This window comes from Schistocerca americana, chromosome 5 (assembly GCF_021461395.2).
Source record: "Schistocerca americana isolate TAMUIC-IGC-003095 chromosome 5, iqSchAmer2.1, whole genome shotgun sequence".
NCBI classification, from domain to species: Eukaryota; Metazoa; Arthropoda; class Insecta; order Orthoptera; family Acrididae; genus Schistocerca; species Schistocerca americana.
In genome coordinates this window covers 624,487,410-624,497,195 of record NC_060123.1, presented here as the reverse complement: position 1 = coordinate 624,497,195, position 9,786 = coordinate 624,487,410, and the positions used below count along the sequence as shown (strand labels likewise).

At 43.6% G+C, this 9,786-nt stretch overlaps 1 non-coding gene across 1 annotated transcript; it reads left to right on the top strand.

Annotated features, from left to right (window-relative positions):
* The first annotated feature begins 414 nt into the window (after positions 1-414).
* On the top strand, positions 415-489 carry Trnai-uau. Its single transcript has one exon. It is a non-coding gene; the product is annotated as a tRNA-Ile (tRNA).
* The last annotated feature ends 9,297 nt before the right edge of the window (positions 490-9,786 follow it).

Below are 9,786 nucleotides of genomic sequence, written 5' to 3'. Positions count from 1 at the left end.
CGTGTCAATTCTGAGCGGCAGTGTGTCTGTAACGTTTTCCTCGGACAGCCATAAGAAAACAGAGTGATTTCAATGATGTGTGTCAAGGTCCTGACCTCCATCCCAGAAGAGTCATAAAAAGGTGTGAAATGTGGGTAAGTGGGACTGTGACGAGCGTCTCATCTTGTGATACGTCCACAGTGGCGTTGGGGAGATTCATGGTGAAACTTGATGCTAATGTGACGTGATGAACCCACCTTAAAGCTCACAAAGCTGTGGCCTCTCTTTCGCGCGTGTCAGTACCTTGCCGTTTGAAGCATCGCCGACCTTGAGAATGATGCTGCTGGGTGCCAGCCTTTGCACCACTGCAGAGGCATATATTTATATGGATATGGTGTTTGTTCTTTCGGACATGTTCCTGCAGTCGCACTATGTGCCCTCGGTGGCTCAGATGGCTAGAGCGTCTGCCATATAAGCAGGAGATCCCGGGTTCGAGTCCCGGCCGGGGCACACATTTTCACCTGTCCCCGTTGATATGCATCAACGCCCCGTTGATATGCATCAATATATAATTCTAATGTCATTGCAGAGAAAGGTCGTAGGCTCCTTTGAGCCAAATTTCGCTCTTATATGTCGCAACGGGAGGTGAATATGGGACTTCGAAGAAGTGATCCTATATTTCTGTTGCGCACTGTGTTGGTTTCCTAGCAGATACCAGCCAGATTGGAAAGTGCAAAAGATGTACAACAAAGAACGAGGTGGGAATACGTGTGGACACTGCAGAGCACGCGAAAATTGTGCCTTACAAACTTTTTACGTTAGTGGTTCGTGGTGCAAAATGAATGCGGTACAGCACACACACACTGATCAGCCAGAATAGTGTGACCACAACCTACTGTCGATGTAAACCCATCTAGGCGACAGCAGCGTCACCTGGCGTGGGAGGCAGATGCACGCACGGTGCACGAAGTATCAGTGAGCGTGCTGTCCAGTATAGAATGGGGAAGGAGCGCAATCCATACGAGTTTGACCGAGGGCAGATAGCGATGACCTGGAGACTCGGCACAAGCATTCCCGAAAACTGTGCAGCTTGTCCGCTGATCGAGGAGTGCTGTTGGGAGTGTCTTCAACATGTGGCGCAACCAAGGTGAAACCACATACACGTCGTGGGATTGGAGGCCACCCCTCATTACAGATGTCTGACGTCGTATCCTGGCAGACTGATAAAATAGGTCAGGCGGCGAATTGTGGCGTAACCGACATCAGACTGTAATACCGTGCAAAGTATAAGTGTGTCTGAACACAGTGCGCCGAACACGCCTAACCAAGGGCCTCTGCAGCCGACGACCCATGCATGTGCCAATGTTAACACCACGACATCGGCAACTACGACCGAAATGGGCACGTGACCATCGGCACTGGACATTGACGCAACGGCAGAGCGTTGCATGATTTGATGAATCCCAATACCTTCTAGTCATGCCGATGGGACGGCGCGAATCCGTCGTTTTCAAGGGAACACCTCACTGACACCTGTACTGCCGGACGAAGACAAGTGGCGGCGGCTCCATTATGTTCTGGGGAACTTTCACGTGGGCGTCCACGGTTCCAGTGAAGCTCGTAAAAGGCACCAGGACAGCCGAAGGATACCGTACACTGGTTGCAGACCACGTAACATGACGATCATGTTTCCCGACGACTGTGGCGTTTTTCAACAAGATAATGCGCCATTTCACAATTCGAGGAGTTTGATGGACTGGTTCGAGGAGGAACAGAACACCGAGTTTCAATTGATGTGCTGTCCTCCCCGCCCCCCCCCCCCCCCACGCGCCTCTAAGTTGCCAGATCTGAACCCGATAAAACACATCCCTGATGTGACTGTACGTGGCGTTAGATCTCATCGCCCTCTTCCCCGCAATTTACGGTAATTAGATGACTTGTGTGTGCAGATGTGATGCCAACTCCCTCCAGCGACCTATCAAGGCGTCACTGGTTTCATGCCACAGCGCATCGCCAGTGCTATCCGTGCCAGAGGTGGACTTACCGGCTAGTAGGTAGATGGTCATCATGGTCTGGCTGATCAGTGTACAGTAGGCACAGCAAAACAGGGTATAAAGGCCGTCAAAGCAGTCCCCTGCAGCGTTCACCACACACTGTCAAAGATGTGGGAGGCGCTGAATGCCATCTCCTCTCGTGTTACAAATCGCCTATCACTTAGCAGTTCATTTACCTTTCGTATGAGATCAAAGTCGCAACTGCTCCACAGCGACACGTACCAGCTCGGTCCGCAAACTGACTCCTCGCTTCGAGTACTACGGATCACTGGATGACACCGTCCTTGCTTAAACTTTCCTACCTACCATGCTACTGTACGGTATGGCAGCGCACTATTTCCAAGTGCTTCCACCAATTCACTGAAACGTCCACTCGCATCTCTTTCCCTCGGAGAAAGACTATTTTGACGTACGTGTGCTTCTCAACACGGGTTACTTCTCCTCGCACGACACTCCCCGCACAAATGATTTCGTAGCGCAGTCTGTGCTACAACCAGCGTCTATTATGGTGAATACAGACTACACCAGCATTACTATCACACGACAAATAGCAGTCTGTGATCTGGTCACAAATCCGGAAGGAAAAAAAAGTGGTTGTAATGACTTTTGCCCAAACCCACCCATTGAAAAAAAAAAATACTGTGACAAGTAAAAGCAGCTACATAGGTGAAACGCTGTATTTCTGCCTTCGAAATCATGTGTTTATGAATTACTTAGTAATTTCGTATTTAGACAACATTTAGAATAATGGCGCTCAGAAACGAAAATTGGCCAAGTAGCCACTTTGCTCGTACGTAAATTTTGTAATGTATTTACCTTGTTTCAAGACAGTATAACTCATAATAAGACAACTGTATTTTAGAAGGTAAGTAGATTAAGGTTCAAATGGTTCATATGGCTCTAAGCACTATGGGACCTAACTTCTGGGGTCATCAGTCCCCTAGAAGTTAGAACTACTTAAACCAAACTAACCTAAGGACATTACACACATCCATGCCCGAGGCAGGATTCGAACCTGCGACGGTAGCGGTCACGCGGGTCCAGACTGTAGCGCCTAGAACCGCTCGGCCACCCCGGCTGGCGTAAATTAAGGCAGTAGTGTATTAATAACTTGGTGAAAAGCTGTATTCTCTTATTAGAGGTTTATCCCAAGATGAAGTCGAATTACTTAAGAAAGTCACTGTAACGTTCATGGGATTCCCAAACTATGAACCATGCATTGGATGGTGTAAGAAATAAAAAGACACTATTTGCTACAGTACCCGAACTGTTAAGTGTCTAAAGAAACACGCTTAAAACAAGAGCTCTTAAAGAACCGTGATGCTACTGAAGACAAGAAGATTCTTGGGAACCTGAGACGTGTATTCAACCAAGAGAAGTCGGAAGGACACCTTAACCTACTTTTTGGACATGGAACGAAGATATTACGGAATTTCAGCTTGCTGAGTGCAATTATCTACGATATCCATTCAACAGAGAGAACGTGACTGCAGAAAATGATTGGGTGATAGAGTTTAGGAAGAGACGTCCAAACATAAGCCTTAGAAAACGAGATTACACTTTATCTGAGTGTTATTTCTCAGTTTCTCTCTCTTTGGCCACTTTGCCCTAACTACTTAGGCTCATTTTTCTTCTACAAAAGGAGGAAGGAGTTCAATAATAACACTATTGTCTTATAGTTACAGAACATTTACAGTTTATACAGATATATTTCGTTTTGCTTCCCTGCAACATGATGTCAACATAATAAGAAAAAAATCGTGAACATAGACGGAATGATCTGATGCAAACACTATTCTATAGACGTATAAGCGGAAATCACAAAGTTTGTTATCATTATCATATCTGAAAAAAGTGTCGTGCTGCGACCATGGGCCATGACGCTTGACTACCCTGTTAGCCTCTCTACTGTTGCGGCACGAAAGCGTGACATGCTTTTGACGCTTACTGTGGATGGTTCTCCATAGCTGACGACGTCGCCAGAGCAACTGGTGGCCCATAACACGAAAGTCTTCGAGTAATGCGACACGCAGGGTAGTCTTAACTGAGGACATAAAGTCACGCAGGAGGCCTGGGACCGTTACGTCAGCTCTGAACACTACTTGTATCGCTGCTTCATTAGGTGGCTAAAATTAACACATTACTTCTTGTTAAAAAATAACATTCGCTGACGTGTATCTGTCGTAGTTAATCATCAGAATATCTGCCATATGAAACGTTATTACCATGAATGTACTCACACAATGTATACATGAAAGAAAGAAATGAAATGATTGTATGGCATTGATGGCTGGGAGAACCCAAAAAGGAAAGTTCGGCCGCGAGTTGCAAGTCTTTTCAGTTGACATCACAGTGTGCGAGTTGCGTGTCAATGATGATGAAATAATGATGAGGACAACACAACACCCAGTCCCCGAGCGGAGAAATTGTCCAAGCCGGTCGGGAATCGAACCCTGGCCCGCGCTGCAGTCAGACGTATGACCACTCAGCTACGGGGCCGGATACTACAAAAAGAGTAAAAATATTTGAAAGCATTCTCTAATAAGTTTACATAACACATTAACTGCATTATTGCATAGTTTTGTGTCGCATAATTACATTCTCAACATTGGTGTGCAACTGATGGCGGGCTGCCGTTCGAGAAACTAACTGCCTGTACATGCCACTTGCTGGCATTTTTTATGGTTGTAGTGCCATAAAAAGTAGACGAACAAATTAAGAACAAAAATCGTATCAGAAACACACAAAGATAATTAGAGCAAGCGCCTAAATGAAAAATTAAAAGTAATAGTCAAAAGTATAAAAACATGAGTACACGGATAAATCATGTCATTCATTTAACGTTCTATGGGAAGGGATGGAGGGAGGACAGGGGAGGGAGCAGACTGAGACATTCTCGAACTAATCATTATTCATACAGATGAGAGCCGAAAACATATAGCATTGTCGGATTCAGTGCTGTAGAATAATCGCCCAAGGTTCTTTAGGAAATGCACATAAACCAGAATGAGGATAAAGAGAGGGGCAGCGGTTAGTGTCATCATGAATTGGGAGAAATATCTTTATTGGCTTATGGTGGCACAGTACTAAAGAAGAAACATGTGAAATTGTAATACCTAAACATACAAATTGCACTAAAAATGCGGACAACATTAGCCCTATGACGAAAGCGCAGGCGGGACTGTCACTGTAGTTTTCTTAGGTAAAACACCAGCTGTATATAGGATAGAAGTGAAATTATTGCAACGTTAGGATAATAATAACTTCTTACAAGTGATCTGTTGCTTTTGACGACCTAATAAAGTGATTTAAGACGTGCTCAAACGCAGGGTGTTATCGAGTGAACAGTGCGTCAGTTTCCTAACGTAACTCCACCATCGGCAGCAGCGAAACACATCGCCGCCAGAGCACTATTTGAACGCGTCCATCCAGCTAACCAGGCATACTGGAGACGGCGACCGCAACCGGGGTGTTGCCGAACTGCTGGACCCTCCAGCATCCGCCGCACAGATATTGCTGATCATCAGCCCGGCTCTTGTACGACAACGTCCGGAGTTCGGGCCGCCCTGCCACTGTGGCGCTAACGTGTATTGTAGCCAACTCGCAAGCTGCCCGGACCGTGACCGCCAGTCGCCTGCTGAGCTCTTGGCTGCGTCGGCTTTGCCTGGTCACCAAGCTGCCGTCCAGACTACGCGCTGCAAAGCGGCCCACGGCCCCGCTCTCCGTCAACAAGAGTTGAATCAGTCTGGCCGCGCACACCTGCCTTCGGCAACGAGTTCCGGTGTTTGGTCTTGAACAAAGAGTGTTCCACAGCTGACGGCGTGCTGATGACTAGTTCCCGACCTCTGAGTTCGCCAAAGAACACGCATCACCGTGGTGGGAGAGTAGCAAAGGCAGCCTGACTGAATGAAGCAATGCTCCCTCATCTCTCCACGACGGACCATTGAATCATCCCGTCCGTAACACTATACATTAGACCCCCCTTTTTTTTCTTTAAGGGGTCAAAAAAATCTATTTTCTGTTTCCCCATATTTCGATAAATTATGGTTTTATTTAAGTACTCTGAAAAGGATTTTCCTGAAAACAATTTTTTTCGAGCAGTTTCCTACCACCTTTGTTTATGTGCCACGCCCACTTTTCTGCCACCCACTGTCAACCCACCCACTGTCAACTCTAAGCCATATGGAGATTCCATTATTAGCAAAATAGAATGTGTAGGCCATGTTTAAAAACGTTTGGGAACAAGGCTGCGAAAGCTAACTGTTGACATGAGAAGAAAAAAGTTAGAAGATGGAAAATTGTTGACCGGACATCGTCAGTTAATTAAAACTGAAATAGGAAACTTGCAGGTATACTATGTGCAGGCAAGTAGGAGAAATAAAGAAAATCTGGAGGCAATGAAGAGGGATGTTTGGGCCATATTCTTCCATAAGTCCTCTGCTGATGATAAGCCATGTCATGGATTTTGTCCATCAGGAGAAAATTCGTTGTGCAAATACAATAGAGCTCAGGCAACTGGAGAATCTTATTCTCACCAGCATTCTATTCCTGCTGCTGTTATTACAGCAATTGAACCTATTTTCAGAGACTTGGATCATCCTGACCTTCTACGGAAATGTCTGCACGGGCAGACACAGAAACCAAATGAATGTTTCAGCAGCACAATTTGGAACCGCCATCCTAAAACTGTATTTGTAGGCACGCATACAATGAAACTAGGGGTTCATGATGCTGTTATTACATTCAACTGTGGTAATATTGGAAAGCGTTGGGTACTGAAAAAGCTGGGAATTAATCCTGGTGAAAATATGATCACTGGGCTGCAGCTTAAAATGAGGATAGCCGATGCAGACAGGTCTGCATCTAATATGGCCAAGAAAGCAAGACAAACATCCAGGAAGGTGAAAAAGAAGCTGGAAGACCTGATAGAGCCCAAACAAGGGCCATCATATGCAGCAGGACAGTTTTAGTTAACTGTAACTAACAAAGTCCAAAAGTTTTTTCTTTAAAGTCAATTTCCCGGAGACTAAGATTTTCAGTACATATGCCCCATTATATCAGAAACTATCATAGATAAATGAATGGAATTTTCAGAGACTCTGCATAACATAAAAAGCCACCTCTGGTACTACATTCATTAATATTCCCCTATTAGGAAGTTCACAAAAAATATTTTCTGCAGAAAAACTAAATATTTTTGTTAATAAATTTTAAAAAGTGTTTCTTAAAAACTATAAAATGGATAACGTACATTTTAACACAGTTGACTCTGTTAGCATCATATAACATACAGTAAAAATATTAAGTTCCTGCATCAGATAGTTTCTTCAGAAATTGGTCAAATACTTGCCTAAATTAACATACGTTAGATAAGCAGGGTATGGTCCCCTTAAAAGAGGTGTAATTGTCTAGCTCGCGCAAAATGAATTGACCAGCAAAGTAAAACCAACTTGTTCAAAACCGTGCTTGGATGTCTTTACCTTCCTAGTTTATGCAGTTTTTTATTAGAAGTTTACTCAAGCGGACGTGCCCCGAGCTATATACTCGATACACGTTTTCAGGTACGCTGTAAGTGGACACACCATATACTTTACGACGAGCTTAGCGCCCGCCGCTTCGCTCACGTATACTGTATGGCCTGTTCAGATTTTTTTGTTTTGTTTTTATTTAATCGAATTTTTATGTTGTTCACAAATTGCAACACCTTCTGAGCTTTCCACGCTAATTAAGGCCACATGAGCATAGTCTTTTCCGAATGTACTTCCGACCAAAAAGCGATTCTGGTAGCTGGAGTCCAAAGTTTTTACTAATCGTGCATTTTGCGTTGTTGTGGAGATATTTTCATAGCGAATTCCTTCGCCTAAAAAATATTTCTTTACGTCTAACCGAGAAATTTAGCTTTAAATTTTTTTTTAACTTAACAAAATATTTTCTTAAAAATTTTCAACCCCTATTACACTCGCTTGGGGGGTTGAATCTCCAGAAACATTGAAACATGTATTTCTTTTTCTCTTATTTCTAACCTAGAAGTCAAATACCAACTGTCATACACGCAGCCTTGAATATCGTTTAGTGGCTCGTTAGTGATAATTTATTTGCAAAGAAAATTCCACTCGCTATTTCACCCCCTTAATGGTTGAATTTCCGTAACGCTGGAACACGTACTTTTTATTTTCTGACCGACAAACAAAATGCCGATTTTCGTAGGTCTACCTTCAAAATGGCCTTCGTAGCGACATTTTTTAAAAGCCCTTCATGCCGTATTTCACACAATTAGGGTTGAAATTTCGAAAGCTCTTTTCTTAAACGCCGCCTACAGTATGAGATCCCCATCTTCTCCAAATTTCAGGTTTCTACCCTTAGCGGTTTGGGGTGGGCTATGACGTGTCATTAAGTCAGTCAGGGCATTGGTTTCATGTGTAGAGATGAGTGATGTGAAGATTGATGTTTAATCGAGTGGAACTGGTTACCAGATTTTAATGTTTTATAATGCACGCGATCTAGACAATTATAAACATTTTAATTTTTTTCAAATTTTAAGAATTCTGTATTTGGTCGTTTTCTCCTATTCTGTTAATGTCAGATATAACTACCCCTTCGTACTACAATGCAACATATTTTCCCTAAACAACGGATGACTTGGCAGAGACCTCTCTTCGAAAAGTCTGGGTTATTCAGGAATGTTCCATCTCGAAAACCACCACGTCTTCAATCTGTAACAGCGTAATGAGCAGTGGTTCTAGCATCAGGGGAAATATGGTCTGCTGACGAGCGTCGTTGCATCATTTTTAGCAATTAATCTCTGCCCGGCACTACTTTGGCTAACCATCGGTTCGAACCAGTCGGCGCCAAGGGAAGAAGGTACATTCTGCCAATGTTTCGGAGAGATAAACTAGTGGTATTTTAGGCCCATTGTCTGAACAGCAATTGGGCATTACTTCACAGAACTATGACAGCAGTACATCACAATAATCCAAGGTCCTGTCTAATTACCCATCATGAGACACAGGTTGTCTTCATGCGACATGCCTGTCTACGGGTATGATCTGCTTCCATAATGCTCGAGTATTCCTTTGGCAAGCAATATGTTCCAGTCTGCCCCAAATTTTACTTCTATGGGACCACGTAATATGTCAGCTCTATCTCAGCATTCGAAACCCAGGGATAAGTTATGGGTCTACATACCACAGGAGAGCAGAGAATGTTTGTATAGCAATCTTTCCAACTTAGCTATTTTATGCATTCAGAGCAAAGAATGCTCAACATCTTGCTAACAAAGAGCCAGTGGTGTCATGGTATTCCAAATTTCGTTGTAAATTTCATTTGGTTTTGTCACATCTACAATAAAGCGACATAATCTTTCAAAACACGAAGTTTCATTTCGTATCGTTCTTTCCTTCCGTGTGTTCATATTCTTTTGTCAGTGGCTATAAACTGACCGTGGAACGATGACGCAACAGAAACACTCCCCAATCAGTCACTGAAATCCAAAGTTAGAAGTGCAGGGTCCGACGTGAAAGAAATTCTTGAGCATAAATACATACACACTCTGATTACGATGGTGAGTCAAATCAAAACTTTAAATATTTTATTAAATATTATTTATTGTGCAGAAGTGATACAAAGCTGTATCAATTTTCAACATAATCTCCCGCACGCTCAATGCAAGTCCTCCAGCGCTTTCAAAGTGCATAAACTTCTTTAGAAAAAAATTCTTTTGGGTAGTGCGCGCAACCACTCATGCACCGCGTGG